The following is a 25,939-nucleotide window of genomic DNA, read 5'->3' as shown; positions in this document are numbered from 1 at the left end:
ACACAAAGGGAATGGGGTGATGAACTCTGGAAGGGGGAACATTTGTAATTTAAATAAATAAAATAATTAATTTAAATTAACTGAAAATGGGTAGATTTTTTTATAAGAAGAAAATCACCTCATCAAATTGTTTTTCTAATATTCCTCATACCAATGCATATCTATTCCATTCTTATTATTCTACTCCCACTATTCTAAAAATACACCAAAACAGGGCTTCACTTTTTAAAATATTATTTTTGTATTTCCCCCAGTATTTGTGTATTATATCCATGTGTTTCTCTAAGCGAATTTACCTCTTGTAAACTATAACTTGCTATTAAAATATGAAATGTTGTTTTCAAGAAAACAAATATTCTACAGAGAGTTCATACATACCTGCAAACCAAACCAAGTGTTACTTTAAATATGGTGTAACATTTTCCTATAGTGCTAAATTCTGAACTTTCAGAGAACTGGCATTAAAAAGTAAAGATTTACTGCATTCTTTTTTTTTTTTTTTTAAGGCCAATTATTTGTTACTTTGTGTAAGCTTCAGTTTAAGGAAGTATTTAGGGGAATGTCTTCAGAAGAGTCCTGACTACCTTCTCCTGTCTATTCCACAGATTTTTCTGAGTGTGCATCAGCTGTTTACCCTTCTCATTCTAATATTTCCACATAGGGAAAGGACCATACAACTAGTGATTCCTCGGGTTATAGCATGCTTCAAATTTTGAAATAGAAGATACCTTAACTACTTGGTTTAACTTCTTAGAGTTTATATTCAGGAAAACAGCCACTTTTTGGTAGATACACATTTGCCATACCCTCTCCAGATTCTATTTAAATCCTGTGGAAAATCACCACCGTGGTGTCTGCATATGCCTATATTATGGAGATGGACTTGCATAAAAAGATCAGATTGCTGAAAAACAAAGTTCTATCCATGAAAATTATTTTTCTTTGTTCCATGCATAACTGCATTGATTCAATAACACACCTGAAATGAGACTATGCTTATATAAGCAGATAAATAATTAGAAAGCATATAAATCATTACTTCCTAATGTGACTTCAACTAGACTCAATGCAATTTACAGATAAATATGAGGGATGACTTCCTCTTTTACTGAATTAAATCCAGCTACATATCAATGAAGAGAAATGACGACTCTTATGCTCTTTCACAAACAAAACAGAACAAAGCAAAACAAAGAGACAAACAAAACCCCACAAATACCCCAAAATTAAGGTAAAGAAAAATATACCTTCATTTTCACTTATTTAAAAACATTCTCTCACTGAGCTCAAAATATCTATGAATTTAACACTTTCTACTCTTAATATTAATTTTCAAGGGATTTATTTTAAACAAAATGAATTTCATGAGAGTTGAATGAGTTGAAGTTACTGTTTCTTTATCGTGATTTTATACAACCTCAGTGCTAATGAATTGTACTACAAATTATAACTAAGTAAGATGAGGAAAAAAAGAAACTTTAAGAATACAATAGAAGTTCACTGTAGCTGTCTTCGGACACTCCAGAAGAGGGAGGCAGATCTCGTTAAGAATGGTTTGAGCCACCATGTGGTTGCTGGGATTTGAACTCTGCCAGCACAAGGGAATGCCTGGGCCAAGTAGTGGGAGTGGGTGGGTAGGGGAGCAGGGGTGGGGGGTATAGGGAACTTTCAGGATACCATTTGAAATGTAAATAAAGAAAATAATAATAAAAAAATTAAAAAAAGAATACAATAGAAGTTGATGTCATTTAATGCAGTGATGTTTAATTTATTAATAACTTGTAAATTAAACCTTGGAACCAAGAAGTTTATTAATGAACAGTTTCATGGGGCTTTTGGGTTGTGAAAATAAAAAGATAAAGTTCTGTGAAATATTTCTTTTTGATTGAAAGACACTCTACGTTCCTTCTCCTACTTCATGTAGAAAGAATTATGTGGACCCATCCAAACTACTGAAAAATTTTTATTTTAAAAAAATCAAGTCATCAGTTTCTTCTATGCATAATTTGCCATGCAGTTGTGTGTTTCTATTTGGCTAAGGTAAATGTAGTTGATGAAAGGAACAAGTAGATATTAGGGGAAATTAATTTTCCTGGAAAATAATGGATGTAGTGAACAGTGCTGAGGCTATATACAGACCTTAAGTTCTTATGAAAAGTGATAAACAAATGATATTTGATTCCTAGGAGGTCTACAGTGTGAAGAACCACCCAATTGTTGAAATGTTCCCTGGAGTTGTAAGTGTTGACAAAGGTACCAGTTGCTGGCTGAGCTGCACTATAGAAGCCTCGTTGTACAGTTTGCCAGGAGGGACTCTGAACAGCTTACTGGGATAACACTGTATGTCTCCAGTTCAGAGGGTTTCCTCCCTGATTTTACAGGTATTTTTTGAGGAGGAAGCCAATTGGAGTCGTAAGAGCAAATGACAAGCATACTTAGAGCTGGCTGCAATTACCGTAAGACTAGCAGATGAAAAAGAAAGACAGTATTGCAAACAAGAGTTCATGAACTCAGCAGGGGAAAATGAACAGTGCCATAGTTTGATTACTAAGCAATCAACCCACTCCACATGCACACTCCTACATTTTTCCCATTATCCTAATTGACTGCAATGCTGGCCTTTCTCTTCTGCTACCTAAAAAGCATTCCTTGGGTGCTATTCAGTTCGGGCTTAGATTGTCTTGGAGAAGTTCACTCCAAACTGTGAATACTCATAATTAAACACTTCTACTTCCCTCAAACCTCACCAAAAATGGACCCATACTTATCTGAGACTTATCTATGACACAGAAAATATGAATTAGAACCTACTCACTAGGGAAACAACAAAAACAACAACAACAACAACAACAAACCCTTCTTGGTAGCTAACCTGTTACGTTAGAGTAGGCTACAATAAGCAGGATACCTTTACAAAGTACACAAACCAAGTTCACCCGAGAAAGCGCCACAGTTTACATCAGATGTGGATAATTTAATCTATCTGGAAGAAATGTATTTAGAGCAAAATTCTAATGGTATAGATCATATTGCAAAACAAATATCAAGTTTATGCAGCAACATTAATCTAAAATAACCCTGTAAGTATAATAAAAATGGAAATGCTATGAGTGAAACAAGTTGTTAGTTGTCACAAATTCATACCTGAATTACTTCAAAATGTTGGGAAGAAAATGCACAAGAGGAAGTTCCATCAATTTCTATGGAACAGATCTTTCTTTTGTTTATCTTTGTTTTTTAATAAGTTCTACATTAATTGTATGAATTAATATATTTGTGTTATTTTGTAAGCTTATGTGTAAAATTATGTAATGACAAGACAAAGAAGAGTTTTTACCACTCTAGAGCTAAATGCCCTTAAAGCAATGCCACACTTTAAAATCTTAAATGGCAATTGCTTATTTTTCCAATTATTTAGTAACTAGCATTAAATATAAACAACAAAATAAAGTACTACATCTAAAATAAAAAAAAACTGTTCTTCTGCATAATAAATCATTTAGTATAATTTTATGTACACATCTTAATCAATATTATGTCATTTAAAAACTTGTAATACTTAAGGAATTGGCATATTTGGAAATCAACACGTAAGTGATTTTTTTTCTTAACTTTAATGACTTTCTTTATCATTGCAACATCACAGCTTTACTGGTACCAATATCCAATACGTACTGCCATATATACTTTTTTTTTCCTTTTTTCTCTTTTTGAGACAGGGTTTCTCTGAATAGCCCTGGCTGTCCTGAAACTCACTCTGTAGACCAGGCTGTCCTCGAACTCAGCTGGGATTAAAGGCTTGCACCACCACGCCCGGCAATCCATATATTCTTTTTATTTTATTTTTTGGTTGTGAGCAGAGTCTTTAATATTTGAACTATTTCTCAGACCCCACATGTCTTTAAACTTGCTCACATTATAAGATTGTATTAAACAAGCTTGTAATTCCACCAGCAATGGAGGAGTGTCCCCCAGAGCTCGTGTCTCTAGCCTCATATATAGCAGAAGATGGCCTAGTCAGCCATCGTTAGGAAGAGATGCCCCTTGGTCTTTCAAACTTTATATGCCCCATACAGGGGAACGCCAGGGGCAAGAAGTGGGAGTGAGTGGGCAGAGGAGCAGGCTGGGAGGAGGGTATAGGGGACATTTGGGATAGCATTTGAAATGTAAATGAAGAAAATATCTAATAAATAAGTTTAAAAATTTATTAATAAATAAGAGCTGATGAAATGCACTTACACAGTGTCCACTTACATTTTTATAATTTGATTCCCAGATGTATCTGCCCTTTAGATAGGAAACAAGAATCTTCAAGTGCAAATAAAATGTTTTTACATTTTAAAAGTTCACTGTTAGAATGTTTTTGGATATTTAGAAAGACATAAACTGCCTGACATGTTCATAAGGTTAGCTATTATTAATTATCTAAATGTATAGAGCAGTATATTTAGAACCAATGTACAGTTAGAATTGTATATCACATACTATGTGCCTTTATGGAAACCACAGTTCACATGGAAGCATAGTGGAAAGAGGTCAAATGAGGCTGAGTAAGCTATTTGATGTTATTGTTTATTAGTCATTATATTTGTTTTGTTCGGATTGAACTCAGGAAACTCAGGACTTCACACATTAGCCAAGTACTCTACTACCAAGCTATAGGGACAGCCTTTTATTTCCACTTTGAGACTTTTTTTTTTTTTTTTTTTTTTTTTTTGCGACAGAGTTTCTCTGTGCAGTCCTGGCTGTCCTGGAACTCACTTTGTAGACCAGGCCGGCCTCGAACTCAGAAACCCGCCTGCATCTAAACCTTGAATTCTTAATCCTCTTACCTTAGCCACCAGAGCAGCTGGGATTACAGGCCTATACTATTCCATCTGGTCTTTATCTTTGCAACATATGTAATAAAACTGTGTTGCTTTTGTGTTTTGGGGAAATTAAATTATATCATATTATAAAAAGTATGGAGGACAGTATCAGCTAGAAGAAATGTTCTGGATAGATCATAGTTGCCATTATCACTTATACACAATTAAGGAAGTAAGAAAATCATAAAAAGGTCACAGCAAGAAATAGTGAACTAGTAGCAGGAAGCCAAATTGAGGTTGTGGGGAGGTGGCTTCAAGAAATGGAGTGAAACAAAACTAATATTTCTGAAAGATTCAATGTTCCAGAACCAGCACCAAGGATTAGAAGCTAGGTACCACACCTCTATATAATACAGTCAGAACACACAAAGAAGATGTGCTACAAAATCAGTAAGGGTTGAGTAAAATCACTTGACAGACAGACATCTGCAGAAGAAACCCAAAACTATCTTAGTCCACAGTCCCATAGGATTTATCTCAAGCACTAGCCAATGGCATGCTACCATAAAAATGTTCAAGTTTTGCAATATCATTCATAATTTTCACAAAGCTTATTTATTTATTTTCTAGTTTGACACATACCTACTTTTTGATGAGTTTATTTTTGTTCTTTCTTATAGTAAACAATGTTGTATATTCATATCCTAGACGTTTTTACTTCCTGTACATCTGGGTATAGCATACACACACACACACACACACACACACACACACACACACACTTACAAATGACTTGTATGAACAGTGAGCTCAAGTGATGAAAGTTGGTGAAGGCCTTTGCTCACATTTCATGTCATTATTGTTGACCTGACTTGTACTTGATTTCTGGAAGGGTTCTGAGTTCCCTTGATTAGTTGCATCTGTAAATTCTTCAAAAATGTTGATTTCAATCTTTGCCAAAAGGTAATATCCAAAACTCTTAAGAAAAAAAAAACATAGCTGGAATTAAAACTTAGAAAAATGATGCTCAGCTCCCAGACTAGCATGCTATCCCCTGGGGCTCTACTGTGCAGCACCACATTGTTAACCTTTATCAGACCTATTTATCCTGAACTAGGTAGTTTAGATTCCCTTCCTGCATCCATTTCCACACCTGCCTGTGCAGCACTCCTAGCTGTTCTGAATGGCCTGCTGTCTGTCTATACCTTCCTTGTCTGGTCACCTCTTTGCCTGCTTCCTCCACCCCAAATCCCCTTCCCAGCATGTCTCCAAGGTCCCACCCAACTCCTGAGATACTAGCACCACCCACTGAGTTTCATTGTCTAGTTCAAGGATACCCACCAGAGGCCTGCTACATCATGATCATTGAGGTTGGCCCCACTCCCAAGACCTGCTCTAACAGGATCATCCAGGGACAACCAGAGGGCTAAAGACACAGGAAGGAACACAATCAACAAAAACCAGGGCCATATGACACCCTCTGAGCACAGCTATCCTATTGTAGAAAACCTTGCATAGCCTAACACACCATAGGAGAAGAAAATGACCTTAAATCCAAACTTATAATGACGATAGAGGACTTTAAAGAGGAAATGAATAAATCCCTTAAAGAAATACATGAAAACTCAATCAAACAGGTAGAAGCCCTTTTTAATATAATTAATTAAATGATTTGTTTACATCTCAAATGCTGCCCCCTTCCAGTCCTCCCAGAGTTCTTCACCCATTCTGCTCTTCTTTGCCTCTGAGGGGTTGCTTCCTCCTCCATCTGCCCTCACACTAAATCCACCTTCCCTGAAGCATCATGTCTCTACATGATTAGGTACATCCTCTCCTACTGAGGCGAGACAAGGCAGTCCTCTCCCACATATTTGCTGATGCCTTGGACCAGCCCATGTATGCTCTTTGGTTGGTGGCTTAGTCTCTGGCAGCTCCCAGAGGACTTTAAAGGGGAAACAAATAAATCCCTCAAAGAAATACAGACAAATACAATGAAACAGGAGAAGGAAATCAATAAAACTGCTCAAGACCTGAAAATTGAGATGAAAGCAATAAAGAGATCACAAACTGAAGGAATATTGGTAGTAGAAAGCCTAGGGAAGAGAACAGGAACAACCAATGCAAGCTTCATTAACAGAATACAGGAGGCAGAAGAGAGAATCTCAGGCATATAAGATACAATAGGAGACATGGATCCATCAGTCAAAGAAAATGTCAAATCTAAAGAATTCCTGACACAAAACATCCAGGACATCTGGGCTAACATGAAAAGACCTAACCTAAAAATAGTAGGAATAGAGAAAGGTGAAGAGTCACAGCTTCAAGGACCAGAAAGTATTCTCAATAAAATTATAGAAGAAAACTTTCTCAACCTAAAGAAAGAGATGCCTATAAATATACAAGAAGCTTACAGAACACCAATTAGAGTTATCCAGAAAAGAAAATCCTCTCATCACATAAAAATCAAAACACTAAATCTACAGAACAAAGGCAAGATCAAATTAAAACAATATCTATCCACAAATCCAGCCCTACAGAAAACACTAGAAGGAAAACTCCAACCCAAGAAGGATAATTATACCAAAGAAAACACGGGAAATAAGTAACTCCATACCAGCAAGAAGAAAACAACAACAACAACAACAACAACAACAACAACAACAACAACAACACACACACACACACACACACACACACACTATCACTACCAACATCAAAAACTAACATCAACTGGTCATTGATATCTCTCAAGAATAATGGACTCATTTACCAATAAAAAGACATAGGATAACAGAATGTATGTGAAAACAGGATTCATCATTTTGCTACATACAAGAAAGTCATTTCAGCTATAAAGATAGACTTTGCCTCAGAGTAAAGTACTGGAAAAGAGTTTTCCAAGAAAACAGACCCAAGAAGCAAGCTGGAGTTTCCATTCTAATGTTTAATAAAATAGACTTTTAACTAAAATTAATAAAAAGAGACAAGGAAGAATACTTTATATTCAACGTGAAAAAATTTTACCAAGATATCTCAATCCTGAACATCTGTGCCTCAAACACAAGGCACATATATTTGTAAAAAGAAACATTGTTAAACCTTAACTCACACATCAAAGCCCACACATTAATAGTGGGAGACTTCATCACCCAACTCTCACCAATTGACAGGTATTATAAGTCAAATGGACCTAACAGATACCTACAGAACATTTCATTAAAACACAAAATAGTATTCCTTCTTATCAGAACCTCATGGAAGCTTTTCCAATACTGACCATCTAATTGGTCACAAATAGCCTTATAAGAATTGAAATAATGCCCTATATCCTATCAGACCACGATGGATTAAAGCTGGACGTCAATAACTGAAATACCAGAAAGTCTAAACACTCAAATAACCAAATTAAAAAATGTGGTACAGAGCTAAACAGAGATTTCTCAACAGAGTAATCTCGGATGGCCAAGAAACACTTAAATGCTCAGTATGCTTGGTCAGTAGGGAAATGCAAGTCAAAATCATCCTGAGATACCACCTTATACCAATCAGAATGGCTAAGATTAAAAAAAAAAAAAACTCAAGGGACAGCACATGCTGATGAGGATGTGGAGAAAGAGGATCACTCCTCCATTGATGGTGGGATTATAATCACTCTGGAAACCAATATGGCAGTTCCTCGGAAAACTGGAAATAGTTCTACCTGAAGACTCAGCTCTACTACTCCTGGGCATATACCCTGAAGATGCTCCACAATATCACATGAATACATGTTCCAGTATGTTCAGTCTAGCCTTAGTCATAATACCTAGTAACTGGAAGAAACCCAGATGCTCCTCAACTGAAGAATGGATACAGAAAGTGTTTACAATGGAATACTACTCAGATGTTAAAAATAAGGACATCATGACATTTGCAGGCAAATGGATGGAACTAGAAAACATCATACTGAGTGACATAACCCAGATCCAAAAGGATATGCATGGTAAGTGGATATTAGCCAAAATGTACAGAATAGCCATGACACACTCCACAGACTCTAAGAAGCTAAACCCAAAGCCCCAAGTGAGGATGCTTAATTCCCATTTAGAAGGCAGTAAAAAATCATCATGGGATGCTGGTGGGTGGGGGGAGGAGGGACCTGAGTGGGATTGGAGGAAGAGGGGCAAAGGGGGCAGGATCAGGTATGGGGGTAGACAGGAGAGAAGTCCATAGTGCCAGGAGAATGAATGGAACTATGCAGCTGCTGTGTAGTGGAGGTTGTGGGTGGGGGAAACCTTTAAAAGGTCCCAGAGATCTGGAATGAGGAGACTCCCAGGACTCAATGTAGATGGCCTTAGTCGAAATCTCCAATAGTGGGGATATGGAACCTGAAGAGACCACCTCCATTATTTAGACAGGGTCCCCAGTGGAGGAAGGTGCATGGAAAGAGGGAATTGTTAGGTATGGAGGGGAGGTGGTATGGGGATAGGGGTCTTGAGAGAAGACTGTAAATGAGAATGGATATTGTGGGTATGAGGGCTTCTCTGGTGACTAGATTCAGGCCTGGGACCCCTTGAGTGTAGTTCACTAGAATCAAGCTTTCTTTATTTTTTATTGGATATTTTCTTTATTTACATTTCAAATGTTATCTCCGTTCCAGGTTTCCCTCCCTCCCGGAAACCCCCTATACATCCTACCTCCCCCTGCTTCTATGAGGGTGTTCCTCCACCCACCCACCCACTCCCACCTCACTGCTCTTGATTCCCCTACACTCAGGCATCTGGGGAGATGGCTCAGCAGGTAAGAGCACTGACTACTCTTCTGAAGGTCCTGAGTTCAAATCCCAACAACCACATGGTGTCTCACAACCACCTGTAATGTAATCTGACGCCCTCTGCTGGTGTGTCTGAAGACAGCTACAGTGTATTTACGGATAAGAATCAAGCTTTCTTAAAAATTCTTATTATTAAAGTTTTCAGTTAATCATTCCTATATGATCTATATTCCTTGGTCCTTTACAGTCAATGATGCTACAGGAAAAGCCTAATAACACAATATATTCAAAAGTTTAATCTCTAAATTTCCAATGATAGGCACTTGGGTCAGTGAATCTGATAAAGTCATTCCTTAGTACACTAAAACACTGAGGGGGTAAAAATTCCTTGCCAAGTGCCTTTTGACTATTATCATTATTTTATTTGGTTATTATCTGGTCAGTGTGCAGATTTATATTCTGGACCCTTCTGAGCTTGAATATAAAAATTCTTCCTGCCAATTTTGCCGATTTTCTATTTACCAGCCATTGATTTTTCTAGTGCATTTCTAAATGGAGCTTGAAATGAACATGCCTTTTCCTTTTATTCACTTTCCTCTCTCCTGGCAGCATCAATATCCAGTCCAAGGAGTGGACCTGATTTGTAGCTAGAAGATGACTGTTCTTGTTGAAACCACCCTGTCCTGGTATTCATAGCAAGGTTATTGAATACAAGATTTTCCTGATGAGGAAAAAAAAAAACCAAACATGTTCCACCCCATTTTCTCTACCCATGATTCCAGGCACATTCTAAGTTTTAAGGGGAGGTGTTTCTAAAGAATTAAAACATAACTTTCAAGGCCTACGGACAGACATGTTGGAGATTGGGAAAGAACCATTTTAGAAATGGTCTCCTTACTTCCAAGGTGGTCTCTGTCTCCCAGACCCTAGATATAATTCTACCTTTCTCATTCTTGAAAATAGAGTGCATCCTCACCATCCCCAGATAGGAAACGTTTTATTTTTATTGAAATTGAATATTTTTTATACAATATATTCTGATAATAGTTTGCCCTCCTCCAATTCTTCTTATAAATTTTCTATTTCCCCAGGAAAGATTTTTGAACTGGAAGTATAAAGAAATGACATTCATGTCTTCATAATTAGGTCCAGATGACAGGAAAATATTAGATGCAATCCTAAATATATAAATAAATAATTTTTTTTTGGTAAGAATATCCAAATATATAGGGGAAACTATATATAAGTCTTATAAGGCTTCTATAAACAAAGCAGGGAATCATTGGATAATCAGTTATTTTTAGTTGCCGCAGTCAAGACTGATATCCTTTGTAAGAATTATTATTTGGCTGATTCTTCAGGAATGTTGTATACTTATCTACATTTTCATCATGCCTAGACATGCGATTAATACTCACCAATACAAGAATAAGGGAGGTAATGCATTCTGCTTTCTATGACTTTTCAGAGCCATCAAGGAATTCCTCACTCTGATCCTCTTCTCCCCTCTCAAACGAAAATGGCAGTCAATAGCTCATACAAGGCCTGCTCCTTTATGGTATCAACTCCAGAGTAAAGAGGATATGGAGCAGATTTATAACAAACCTGAATATAATCCTAATAAAAATGGAAAATCAGGATAAGGATCTATGTCAGTGGTAGAGTACTTGCCTAGCATGTGTAAAGCCCTGGGTTCAATTTCCAGCTTGAAACATAAAAACCAATAGTTTTATGTCAATAAGAAGATAATAAATACCCATATTGATCTCTTTTTCATTGTCATGATGAAATACCTGACAAGAACTAAATTATAGAAGAAAAGATTCATGTTGAATCCCATATTGAGGGGGGAGAGTGAATCACTCATAGCAGAGAAAGCAGGACATCGGAGCTTATTATAGTGAAGAGTCTTCACATCAGGGAGCAGAGTGCAAGGAACATGGACACTTAGCTGCTTTCCTTTACTACTTTTTATTCGATCCAATGCCTCAACTCTTGGCAAGTTGATGGCCACATTCAAAGTAGATCTTCTATTTTTCTGTTTTTGTTGTTGTTGTTGTTGTTGTTTTTTGTTTTTTGGAAATTCCCTCTCACAGACATGTCCCCAAATTCTAATGTTCTAGCTTTGTTTTGTTTTGTTTTTGTTTTGTTTTGTTTTGTTTTGTTTTGTTTTTTGTTTTTTGGAAATTCCCTCTCACAGACATGGCCCCAAATTCTAATGTTCTAGTTTTGTTTTTTTTTTTTTTTAATCCAATCAAATTGACAACTGTGATTAATCACCACAGCTTCTATGAGGCAAAATACTATTTAGGTTTGAAGACTGTAGTAGACAGAATGTATATAACTCCCAATTCATATGTTGAAACACTAACCTCTGCTGTGATGGTATTTGAACGTGACTTTCTTGGAGGAAATGGTAATTAAGTAGTGAGAGTAAAGACCTCATAAATAGGACAAATGTACTTATGAAGAAAGAACCCAAAATAATTCTCTTGTAATTTTTTTCTACAACTCAGAAACGGGCTCTAATATGATTCCAGACTTGAGTTATTAGAATTAATATGAATAAATTCATATTGCTCTTTATGTAAACAAATCAAATGCTATGTTGTTTTATATATAAAATGCATATTTTATATATGCATATGTATATATGTGTTTATGACTTGACTTGCAAATGGGTTGTTTTGATAGGCAAAATTAAAAACATTCTAAAAAAGTAATGTGCTTGATGTACCAAGTCCATCAAACATCAGAACTTAGTCAAACCTGCACTAAATATGCTTAAAATACATTTGCATGTAGTTCCACACAATTAAAAGCCATACTGGTAACGAATTATTAGATGCCTTATAGAATTTATTGAATATCCACATACAAATGCTGCTGGTAACATGGGTACTTAAATATATTGGGTATTTCCCTTTGTGATCATATGGCTGTTTGTAAGCTAAAGCATGCTGTCACTTCCCAACACTGGAACAGATGGCTCTTACTAGCCAAGAAAAATAAGCTCAAAGACAGGTTTCTATTCTGCATATCACCTTTGCATTATCATAAAGGTGAATAAACCATATGAAAAACCATAAGTTGGGAACTACTCTTTTTTCTCATATATATATATATATATATAATATTACATATGTGTATATCTATACATACATACACATATAAATTTATTTTTACTTTGAAGTTGCTTTTATATTGCTTTACTGTCTCTGGTTGCTTGCATACGAATTCTTCCATCTGTTGGTTTTTTGGAGTAGTTTTCTTAGTGTTGAAATTTCTCATATGTTTTAGAATTTTTATTTAAGATTTAATTTTCTTTGAATATGTGAGCATACGTCCTGTGGAAGATTTGAATAGGACATGGGTTATAAGAGTCTTCTTGGAAGTTGTTTTCAGCGATGCCTCTGTCTCAGATCTTATACTCACTAGCTTCAGATTAGTATTTATATCTCCTTATTGGCTTAATTGTTACATAGTTCAAGGGTAGGTTAAGTATTAAATTATCTTTAGTACTGCAACCCAACCAGTGAAGACATTTTAGAAGCTATTCAACTTCTGGTTGTGGATGTCATATACGGTACTACAGTATAGTGCCTTGCCCAACCAAACTTATGGCCCCAACAAAGGCCTAAAGCACAGTTATCATGCAGCTGATGAAGCTAAGAATTTAGAGATCCACTCCTGTGAGCCTTTTTCTGTGACTCTAGACATGTCCTTGCTGTAATAAAATTGAAAATTTGTTTTAGTAAAGGAAAACTTTGAAATTAATTAAGCTATAGTTCCCAGAAATCTTGAACCTATTCATGTTTATAACCTATAGTAAATTTCAATGCCCTAAAAATGTATATTTGGAGTACAGATCCTTCACACTTTGTGAAGCTTTAATGATCACCTAAAACTGTAGCCTACTACTTTTATTACCAACATCCTATCATTTGTAGTGCTTTATCTACCATCTAGGTGAGAAGTACATATAGCTTATGCAGGACTTCCTGACCTCAGGTAAAGTTTAACAATGACCAAAACACAGCATGAATACTTTAGGAAGCTGAGTGCTCTACAAGGAAGGCAAACCAAACCAAACCAAACCAAACCAAACCAAACCAAACCAAACCAAACCAAACCAAACCAAACCATGATCCTTGATGTTAAAGAATTTCTTATCTAGTTGAATTATAAAACACACCACCACAGACTATTTTTAAATAACTTAAAGCACACACTGCTATCATATCAAGATGTTAATTGTCAGGAAGTTCTGATTATGATATGTGTTAACAAGGAGAGAAGGAATGTTCTACATCAATACTTCATCAACATCTAAGATGTCTATGTTTATATTCTAATCACCTCTATGTGTCTCCTTCAGAATCCTTCCAAGGCCTTTAGGAATTTGTTATTTACACAAACTCCTTTCTCACTCAGTGGACTCTAAAGTTAGGCACATCAGAAAAATACGGTGCTATGATTACATATTTTTTTCTTCGATAATAAAAAGGTTATACTAAACCATCTGACTCATGGCAAAGATAAATATTATCAGACATGGAAAATATTTAAATGTCAATAAGACTATCCCTCTACTTTGTAGATGGTCAAATTGAGGATACAAAAGATTGAGCTTGGATAAACTTCTACATTTATGCCCCAGACTTATAAAATTTGAAAATATCCCATTTTGATAAATGGAAATGCTGACTGTAGCTTATTTTTATGAGTGAAAATATTTAAAAAGGCATCCTAATTATAAAAGAAAATTTTCTTTAGTAGCAAACTTAAGTATAGTATGTTTCTAAGCAAACAAATTAGTCTAACATATTCAGATAATTATGAAGAGACCTCCTCTCAGTGAATCTTTTTAAACTCTAAAAATATCTCCAACCTCACTAGTTTCTATTATGAACATTTAGGAATTTATATGAATATTTAGTTTGATTTTTTTTCTCCATGTTAAAAAAATATGAAAATGTCTTCCAGATTCTTGGGAAAAGTTAAGAAAGTGACTAGAAATATAATTGGGTTAATTTTACAGTTAGAATAAAGTGTTATCTTGAGAGAGAATTCTGGACTCTGGACTGATGTCACAGATAGATAGATAGATAGATAGATAGATAGATAGATAGATAGATAGATAGATAGATAGATAGATAGATAGATAGATAGATAGATGGATAGATAGATGGACAGATAGATAGATGGATGGATGGATGGATAGATGGATGGATAGATGGAGAAAGTGCTCCATAAGGCAGATAGTGTGTTTCCTTACAACAGATAACTTATAAATAACAAAAATAAACGAATAAAAGGGCTTAAGTTTTTCTTGAAGGCAAGTTTTCTCTCTTAGAAAGACAGAATCTGAAAATTTCAATAAAATCAATTAAAATTATATCAAGACAAAAATTATAGACAAAATAATTTCCGAAGTATATAGAATATAGTGGGAAGACATTTTAAAGACATTTTTAAAGGTGCTATTGTTTTAAATGACTCCACCAATGTTCATGCTGATAGTTCATCCCCTTCATGAGATAGTCAGATGGTGAGAACTTATTGAACTGTACCACTTTGAAGGAGAGGATGTTATGGCCTAATTAAGTTTAAAACCATTATGGTAGTGCCTTAGAACACAAAGTCCTTCTTTCTGTGTTATGCCCCATACTGTCTTGGGACTCTACATGAAAAAACAGGCCTTTTCCAGATATGGCTACCTGACCTTGAATTTCTTATCCTTCATAACCATAAATCATTATGTCCTTATACATTATTCATTCTGTGATGCTTTAAAAACATTTATGACAAAATGTAGATAACCAAGGAAGTATTTGAGAAGATATATGAGAATCTGTAAAACCCGTATATTGGTATCAGTTGTGTAGTGTATGCTGTGTCTTTGACCAATTGCTTCATCCTCCAGACTCTCAGTTCTCAAGTAAAGCTTATACTATGTGTTCCTAGTATCCAGATAAAATAGTGCTAGCACAAAACATGCAGTCAATACATGTTAGTTATTATTATTGTTCATAGTTAAACATAAAGCTACAAGGCAATTTAACAACTGCCCCATTATATTTCTTCACAAGATTAATAATAATAATTTTATTGCCTTTTCAAATAAAGCAAACTTTAAAAAATAATCCCCTTATGGTGTTGTAAGGTTAAAATTAGACAATGTACATTAAAGAATGTGCCTAGCCCAGTGTCAGTTGTATTATAAGAATTCAATAAATAGTCACTATTCTTATATTGACTACTAGAGAAAATATTTTTAAGGAAAATGTTGCTAAAACATATTTATAATAGCAGAGTGGCCATAGTTAATAACAATATCTTCACATTTCAAAATGGTGAAAAATGTATGTTTCTAGTACCTCACCAAAAATTTGTGAGATGATGAACATATTAACTATTCTGATTTAATCATTCTACATTATTCATATAATTCTAAAAATTATGCTATGACCCCAAATTTATGAAATTATAATTTCAATTAAAATCAAAACTAAAAATATAAAAATGTATTTGTAGCTATAAGGATTTGGTGTTTTAAAATTCCTTATAATAGCTTTCTAGAACATTAAAATGGAGACCAAGGAAAGTTTACACTATTCTCTACAACAATTATTATTTGAAACTTAAGGAAATGAATATTTAAGTAAGTTAACCACATATTCAGAAAAAAAAATCATTCATAAAAACCTTAAAACATCAGTGTTAAGGCACAATGGTAGGAAAACATCTGACTCCAGGGCATTTCCTGTCTTGTTGAGAAAGATTAGACTGTGTCAGTCTTTCTTAGAAGGGGAAACAAAATACTCATGGGAGGAAATACAGAGACAAAATGTGGAACAGAGACAAAGTGTGGAGTAGATACTAAAGGAAAGGCCATCTGGAGAATGCCTCACCTGGGGATCCATCCCATATACAGTCACCAAACTTAGACACTATTGTGGATGACAAGAAGTGTTTGCTGACAGGAGCCGGATATAGCTGTCTCTTGAGAGGCTTTGCCGGTGCCTGACATATACAGAGGCAGATACTCACAGCTGACCATTGAACTGAGCACAGGGTCCCCAATTGAGGAGTTATAGAAGGACCTGAAGGAGCTGAAGGGGTTTGCAATCCTCAGGAAGAACAAGAGTATCAACCAACAAGATCCCCCCAGAGTTCCCAGGGACTAAACCACCAACCAAAGAGTACACAAGGAGTGACCCATGGCTCCAGCTGCATATGTAGCAGAGGATGGCCTTGTCAGGCATCAATGGGAAAAGAGGCCCTGGTCCTGTGAAGGCTTGATGTTCCAGTGCAGGGGAATGCCAGGGCAGGGAGGAGAGAGTGGGTGGGTGGGGAACACCCTCATAGAAGCAGAGGGAGGAGGAGGGGATAGGGGGTTTCTAGAGGTTAAATCAGGAAAGGGGATAACTTTTAAAATTTAAATAAAGAAAATATCCAAGAAAAGAAAAAAAAATGAATCCTTATTTGACTGGAGACTATTTTTAAAACTAAGGATCCATGCGGCTTCATTAGCCCTGCAAAATAGACGTTTGTATTTGGCGAAATAAAATTGATTTGTATAAAAGTTAAATAGCAGTGTAACTCATACATTACTATAGTCTCTTCCCCTAGAAAGACTTAATTGCAAGAGTACAGTGTCACAGGAGATGCTGGATTTATGCAAATATCTTCTACCTCAAAAATAGCACTAATGTTTCTTTAGGGATGAAATAAACAACAAATAATGTTACAATGGCAGGTGCCCCATTGGGGACAAGCTATCAAAATCTTTTTTCCCCCAATTTAGTTGTTGAGGTTTCAAATATCACTGAGAGCAGCCTTCAAGCAACAATAAAAGGAAGGAAAGGATTAACTACTTTCTTTAATTCTCTTTATAGCATATATAAGTAACAAGTAAAGTAAATAAAAAGAATAACTTATCCTAGAAGAAGTATTAGTATGTATAGGAACGCATGAACACAGAACCTCAGAACCTTGCTAAAGAAAACAGTATAACATTCTAGGCTATGTTTCTAATCTTGCAACACAACTGAACTGCTCACTCTTCCAATTGGAATATTCTACTTGTGTCCCAGAGAAGAGAGCATGACTTTAATGCATTTATATGCCCAGAGTCTTACTAAAATCACTTTTTAACTAGGTCTCTTGAAAATAGTCTAATGGGTCTCAATACCTCTGGGCTTGCCTATCTTTAATATACATTTTATACTAAGCATGAGTGATTTCTTTCTGTCCTTGGTTCCTTGGTTTCCCTTAATGATAAAGATTGAATTCTTTAATGTGGTGTAAAAGGCTCTCCATCAGAGGTCTCTACTTGACCTGTAGTTTAATCTCTTACCATTCTCCACAAATATTCTGGTTAAACTTCCTAAATAAATTTCATATCAATATCCATGAGTTGGTTCACAGGCTTGCTGCACTCTCTGAAGCCCTTTATAATTTTTCAACTAAAATTATCTTCTATCTGGCATTCCTTCTTCTATACTTGACAATGTCCAACCCATTAGTCAACCTTCAAGGAATGTTTTTAGCTCTCCTGGTCATAAACCTCTTATGACCTTCCACTTCATATAGGACAAAGTGCAGTCTCCTCAGCTTGGTCCACAGGCACTTTTAGATGCTGTATGTGCATTACTAAACGTCCATCCTCTACCAATATTCCTAGATGGAGTTCCCATTATTTACTGTAGCTCTTGCATATAAGTTCCAAAGGATAGTTTAAATAAATATTAATTAGGATATGAAAAAAATCTTTCTGTGAGTAAGTTCAATAGTTAAGATTTGGGGGTGGGGAGAGTCAGTTAGTGATACTTATAATCCTTTACTTCTTGCACAACACTCTTATCTTGTCTATATTATTCCTCTGGTGAATAGTTTTATTCTCAAACTCTAGATTAACTTTCTGGCTTTGCTGGTGCTGGGACTTGAACTCAAGGCCTCTTGTATACTGTGTATCATTGAGTTGCAGCTCCACCTCCTCTAATCACATTTACATAAGGGCTTTTAGTTTCAAAGCTACACAGTTTTCAGGCACATCCATAAAATTTAAGTTCAGCATAATAGTTTCTGCAATTTTCAATGGGCAATAGTTGCAAGGTTTGCTGCAGATGAAGTGACATTGCTACATACTAGGTTGATAATGTCAGATGACTACCCAAAAATGTGGCCATGTTCTGTAAAGATTTACCAATGGAGAGATGAAATTTTAAAGTATTTAACAATATCTAGGTTCAAACAGAGTTATAAGTAAGTTTTAAAACACTGATAATTATTGTTTTAAGTTCAAAGGTGTAAGATATGTAAGACAGATGCTATTCCAACTTCTTCAAAATTTATGCTTGCCTTACTTAACAAAACAAAAACCTAAACCACCAAAAGCAGGTGCACGAAGCCTAAAGATCTCCAGTTACTTAGAACACTAACTTTTCTGGTAGAGCCAAGGAGTAAATATTTTAGGCTTTGTAAATTCTAAGTTCTCTGTTTCAATAAAATGTTACCTAGAAAAAGAGGTGGCCTTCCAAATCTGATTCATAAGCTACAATATACTAGCTGTAGACTATTTTTGACCATGAGTCATATTAAGTAAAATATATTTTACTCATAATCAAGTATATGCTTATATACACAGTCAAGATAAAGATTTAGCAAAGTAGGAATAAGCTTATGTACATTGTACAAAAATACCATTCATTTTCTCCCATTCAGTTGTTTGAAATTGCTGTATGTGAACCCACTAAATTGATTATATAGCTCAATAAGGAGTTCTAACTGTAAAGTTGTAAAACTCTGTTCCCATGGGGTTTATTCATTTATACATCCTCTGAATCATAAAGCGTAGCTAACATTTGAATCATCATTCACTTATCCATCCATCCATTCATTCAATGGTCCCTAAAAGTACATCATTATATATAAGAGAGACTGTTCCTACAATGACTTGCCAGTATATGTTTTGAATTCAACCTAGTGAACATTTAAAAAGTTCTCCAAATATTCCACCCGCAATGTTATTGGTTTGCAGTTTTCTTCTACTTGAAACAGTTACTTTGTCATGATCCTCCTCCATTTCTCTATTAAGATATGTTCTAGAAACTTGGTGAGGCCCTTTGAAGATTTCAGAGCTCAGGAGCAAACGAAGAACGTGAGACTTAGTGATTCTTTCTGAATGAGGACTATTTTTAGCCTGAGGGGGTCTTAGTCTTTCTGCTTGGCCTCTGAAATTAATTGATCAGTCTATAAAACTGAAAGAAAAGGAAAGCACAACACGTGACTCCTCAACTTCTTTTTAACATAGCCTGGAGGTTAAATGAAACTCACTTAACTGGACAACATGCAGAATTCAAGGAAAGTAACTCATTGCTTGGTTTGCATTCCTTCTGCCTCATGACAAGAGTTCCAATTGATAGTTGCACACCAAGTTTCCTTAAGTGTATATGACATTAGGAGCCCAAAAGATGGTATACTTTACATAAAGGATGGCTTCATATTAAACAAGCACCCAATGAAAATAATGACTTTTAAATTCATAGTTAAAATTAGTTCAAGTTATTAAAGTAGAAATATGAACTATATATGCTAGAGATAAGCTTCTAAGAGACCAAAGATGTCTGAGGGATACTCTAAACTAGATCATTTTGGTCATAAATACAATCATGTCTTAGTTCCCCAAAAATGTTTGTGATTGGTGTAGCTAGGTAGTAAAAAGACAACTGTTGTTTACAAGCTGGAGAAGTGCTTCATGAATTAACAAATGTGCCCCTAACTTTTATTGACAGTTAATCTATTCCAGACATGAAATAATTTTGTAGAGCATAAGATTACTGCAGCTTGAGAGGAATTTCTTAACTTATTCTCAGGATTTAGTTCTGTAATCCACAACTGAATGTTTTTGTGGTGGAAAATAATAGCAAGAGAATTGAGTACTAGCTTCTACCTTATGCAGCAGATAGAACAGTGAAACATATCATTCTCTAACACAGTAAAATAAACGGGGATGTGTATCTCCCTCTTCGACTTTCTCCACAAAGAAAGTGCTTTTTACATGATCAAATGATCATTCCTCAATGTGGCAGATGAGGTGCCTTTGTGTTCTCAGTAGAAAGAAATTTGCAGAGATAACTGGGTGGCAATGATCTGAGTTGGTATCATTTCTTTATATATTTATATTCCCCTTGATTGTTCTGTTAAAGTTTCAGCCTCAAGTGTAGAGCATGCCAACTTCTATTTGATTCTTACCCACAGTTACCTCCTACATATCCACCTCTTCCACCTTAAGGCTGTTGTTTTTATCTCTAGCTCACTTTCTTGTTCATTTGTCAATTGGTTTAGAACCCTTGCAAGGATGAAGAATACTGTGGTACTTATTAGGGCAATAAAGAGCTCAAACATTTTACTAACCAGTCTTTCTGTTTTTAATAACAGTGACAGCTGTTCATTCCTCTACACTGTTTCTGGAATAATTTTCTGAACAAAGAGTTTTGGTTCTGTCTTTCTCAGCATATTAAGGTAGATTCACTATTTTCTCTTATACTTATTTTCAAAAAGTAACTTAGAAAATATAGAGCAATGCTTCCAGTAATTGCATTCATTTGTTAGGGTGTGAAAAGAAAATGTCACATACTACATACCTTAATCAGTAGGAATTTTTTTTAAGTTCCAGAGAAAAGGAGTCTGTGACAAAGATATTATAATTATTTCCTTTAAGAGCTACTCTATTTTTTTTGTGGATCATTCCTGTGCCTTCATGTGGTCTTCTGTATACATCATAGTCTATTCTAATAGCATTTGAATAATCATACCTTCATTCATAGCTAAGTACAGAAGTGTGGAAATACATGAGGTCATTTTGTTCAAAACCTACTTTATTGGCTTAATTTTACCTTAATCACCTCTAAAATTTCCATCTCCAAACAATTCTGAACAACTAGAGGGTTAGGATTACTTCATTCAAATTCTAGAGTAAAATATTGTTAATAATAGTAACCAATAACTTCTCCAGGGTTCATTGTAAAACTAACTAGTATTCACCAGAAATTGTCATCTCAGAGAGGCTTACTTTTGAATAAGTGCACTCTTTCTATTTCTTTCTGAACTCTAGCTGGCTGGTTCAACTCAGCAGTTCTGGTTCAAAACTCCTCCCCAAGCTGACTAGCTCAAATTGGCTTCTCTATGAATTGTTCTGCTTTGAAAAACTGTCTCTGAATTCTGCAAACTGAACTGCACTTGGCTGTACTGACTGAATAAACTAGATCAAACTACACTGAACTGAATTCATCTGAACTCTACTGCTTTGCCTAAACTCAACTGTTCTCACTGAATTGTCTTCCATTCCTGACTCACTCTGTGATGAGTTGGGTATATCCTATCTCTGACTCATTCTGTCAAATCTTTCTCTGATTTATCACTTTGTCTGCCCCTCAGAGACATCACTTTCAAACATGGCTGCTTCATTCTACAAACCAAATTTACTTTCATTGTTTTGGAGTAAAGATGTGTACTAAATGTTTGTCAGTATTCCAGCCAGACCACACATGCCTAGAAGGTCTTTGGATGTGATCCTTTGCCAGAGCAGCCATGTTGCTGGATTAAAATTCCTCTACAGCTCACAAATTGTTGCTCACTAATATACCCAATATCAGATTCACTACTTTTACTTTATTTTTGCTTTATGCTTATAAATGTTTACCTGCATTTATGTCTGTACATCTGCTGTGTGACATTTGCCCATGGAAGCAGTGAGTTGTGAATCCACTCTGTGGGTGGTGAAAACAAAACCTAGGCCCTTGTATGGGTAAGAAATGCTCTTAACTAGTGAACCATCTCTCCAGCTCCAAATTCCCTTCTTTAATGGGAGATAAAGGACCTCTATATTTAAGTGTATTTCAGACTTTCCAGACAAGTCTTTCACTTGTTTCCTACATTTCAGCATCAAAACATTTCTAAATTTTGCCTTGACATTTCAACAAATTGCTGTTTATTCTTTAAGTCCAAATTTTCTTTCTTCCGAGCATGTATTTTCCTGGTACATATGTTTTTCTCTTTATAACATGTATTATAGAACCTATCATGTTTTGTGCATATATGAAAGAGAAAATGTGTTTGTGTATTTATTAAAATCATTTCAAGAGTACTTATTTTATGCCCTGGGTGTTTACATATGCCTGGCATTTATGAACACATAATAAATGTTTGTTAATAAATTGATGAATATCTGTTTTAATAGAATTCTTAGAGATCATCTTTAACTTTATAAGACAAAATTCTTAAAAATATAAAACAATTTTCGATAAACCATTTTTTAGAAAACTGTCACTTAGAATGCTGGACATATAAGCCTCTGACATTATTTACACTTATATTTGGTAAAGAAGGAGATTCTAGTATTTTCCATAAACCATTTAAAGTGGTCTAGGCATCTAGATTATATGGCTAAGAATAAAATTCTGGAAGGAAAGATAAAAATACTAGGGAGAAGTCAATGCTAGATTTTGCAAAGCCACCATTAGATGTCAAGAAGGCCAAAATCTATGGAAGGGGATAAAAAAGGAGGAAGGGACACAGTTTGGTTAAAAGGGACAATGTATTTAGAAAGAACACAGGACACTTTGAGTGACTAACTGGAACACTCATTAGTAATTGGTTCACCCTTTTTTGATTCTATATTCCAATTTAACAAACTTTTTCCTTCTTTGTGATCATTCACTAAGACCTATTTTCATTTGATATTAGACATGGAAGACAGCATCTCACACATACTAGTCAAATTATCTCCCACTGAGAAACATCTGTATCCCCCATATGATTTTTTTTAAAAAAATTCTAGTCGTGATGTTTTTATATATGTTTAATGAAAGCAAAGATAATGTTTAACACATTTTTGCTGTATACTATGTCAGACATATCTTCAGTTCAGTTACAAACAAAAGAATGGCTTATTCTTTTAAAAATTTAGGAAGAACATCATATGATATATAAAGACAAAGGCTGATATAGAGAGAGAAATGAACAGGGAAAAACAGGGAAAATGTCAAGCAAGCTGATAAAAATAATAAAATTTTCCTCCCATCATAGTGAGATGATTGCCATGATCTACTTCAGTGCTTCTCTACTTTCCTAATGCTATGACCCTTTAATCCAGTTCTTCAATTTGTGGTGACCACCAACCATAAAAGTATTTTATTGCTACTTCATAACAGTAATTCTGTGACTGTTATGAATGATAATGCAAATATCTGATATGCAACTACCAAAGGAGTCATGACCCATAGGTTGAGAACCATTGATCTAGTTTGTAATAGATTGATGACTATGTACCAGTCCCTCGGATACTGACACAGGAGTTAGAATTTTAGACACTTTTATATCAATATAATATTAAGACTACTCAAGATACAATTTGCAAAACACATGAAACTCAATAACAAAGGCCAAAGTGTGGATTCTTCGTTCCTTCTAAGAATGGGGAACAAAATACCCATGGAAGGAGTTACAGAGACAAAGTTCAGAGCTGAGACAGAAGAAAGGACCATGCAGAGACTGCCTCAACTGGGAATCCATCCCATAAGCAATCACCAAACCCAGACACTATTGCATATGCCAGGAAGATTTTGCTGACAGGACCCTGATATAGCTATCTCTTATGAGGCTATGCTAGTGCCTGGAAAATACAGAAGTGGATGCTCATACTCATCTATTGTGTGGAACACAGGGCCTCTAAAGAAGGAGCTATAGAAAGTACCCAAGGAGCTAAAGGCATCTGCAACCCTATAGGAGGATCAACAGTACCCCCAGAGCTGTGTCTCTAGTTGCAAATGTAGCAGAGGGTGGCCTAGTCAGCCATCAATGGGAGGAGAGGCCCTTGGTCTTGCAAAGATCATATGCCCCAGTACAGGGGAATGCCAGGGCCAGGAAGTGGGTTGGGGAGCAGGGCGGGGGGGAGGGTACTTTCGGGATAACATTTGAAATGGAAATGAAGAAAATATCTAATAAAAATATTAATGACATTGCTTTCTTAAAGACACTCTTTTCCATGTTTCCTTTTTCTTTAATTAAGATGTTAAGGGCTAAGATAATTTAAATCTGAAAACTTTAAGGTACTCAGGCTACTTAGGTAGAAGACTATCAGCAAAGCATTCAAGTGGTTCTTCTCATGCATGCCTAGCTCCGGTGAGAAGCCCATTGACTCCCTGCGAAAGCAATACTCCACTATGCTGCTTTCTACCAAAGCTTAAGTCCAGCTCCAGAAGACATAGTCACAGCTACAACAGTTTACAACAACTGACTCTAGATATGTTGCCAACACACACTTTGATGAACTTCAGATGCTCATGAAAACCATCACTCAGGAAAGAAATGAAGCAATGAAATGAAGAATGTCTATGATGTACCATAGGGGAGAAATTGAAGGAGTAGCTCAGAGATGCCCAGCTTTAACTCAAATGTCCTCAACACCCTAGGCTCAATATCTGTAACATTAGGTAGCCACCATAGAGCTGGAAAAGTCCATAATCCAAAACCACCAGGGAACTGTAACACCACTGCTAAGTAATTATTGATGTTTGCTACTGCTCCAGTGCTACTGGACATGAAGGATGAAAAAAGGTACTAAGTGTTAGGGCTACTAGTGGTTAAAGTCATAGTATTACACCTCTAACCTGAGAGCCTAGGGATTTGAACAATAGAACCCTAATTCTCAGGGATTGGCGAATAAGCCTTCTGGACTGATAAGTCCAGCACATAGGCTTTGGGTAATCAAGGACCAAGACTATCATACTTGGAAAAATATCTCTTAGCTGACTCATGATTTCTATACAGGTAGAGCCAAACAACCCCATGTTTTAACATTATCTACTTCGTGTGGAGATATAGGCAAGTGGTAGCACTGTTTGCTGTGACCTATTTGGTTCTATTTGTTACTGAATTATAGGACAAAGTTTGCCCTTTTCCAGTCCCTGTCTCTGACATATGGGCCAATGTGTCTGGCTAAGTTAGTGACAGTCTTTGGTCCTGACAGCCTGACTTAATCAATCTAATTTATTGATCAAAACAGCAGTAAAAGAAAATTCTCCATTAAATAGGTTTATCATCTAGAATTATAGCACTAAATGTATTTTTAGAATCTGAAATTCAGTTATCACATGACACACTGTCTGTCTTAGAAACAGCTTGCAATGAGGGGGAAAAAAATCGAAAGATTAAAACAGACTCTGTGGCTTTAAGTAATGAGCACGAGGTCAGACTGTAAAACTGAGCTGTATTCTGCCAGTCTACTTCACTGAAATTGCAATGCAAAGCAATATTACCTCCAAGTAGTTTTAGGCTGATGCCTGAAGTTACAGTCATTAAACTGTATTAC

General features: G+C 35.7%; 1 protein-coding gene across 1 annotated transcript in view; it reads right to left on the bottom strand.

Moving 5' to 3' along the window:
• Positions 1-25,939, bottom strand: part of Il1rapl2 (interleukin 1 receptor accessory protein like 2) — a 1,246,644-nt gene that overhangs the window by 943,337 nt on the left and 277,368 nt on the right. The window lies entirely within an intron of this gene.

This window comes from Mus pahari, chromosome X (assembly GCF_900095145.1).
Source record: "Mus pahari chromosome X, PAHARI_EIJ_v1.1, whole genome shotgun sequence".
Taxonomy (NCBI): Eukaryota; Metazoa; Chordata; class Mammalia; order Rodentia; family Muridae; genus Mus; species Mus pahari.
This window is presented reverse-complemented; position numbering and strand designations above follow the sequence as displayed.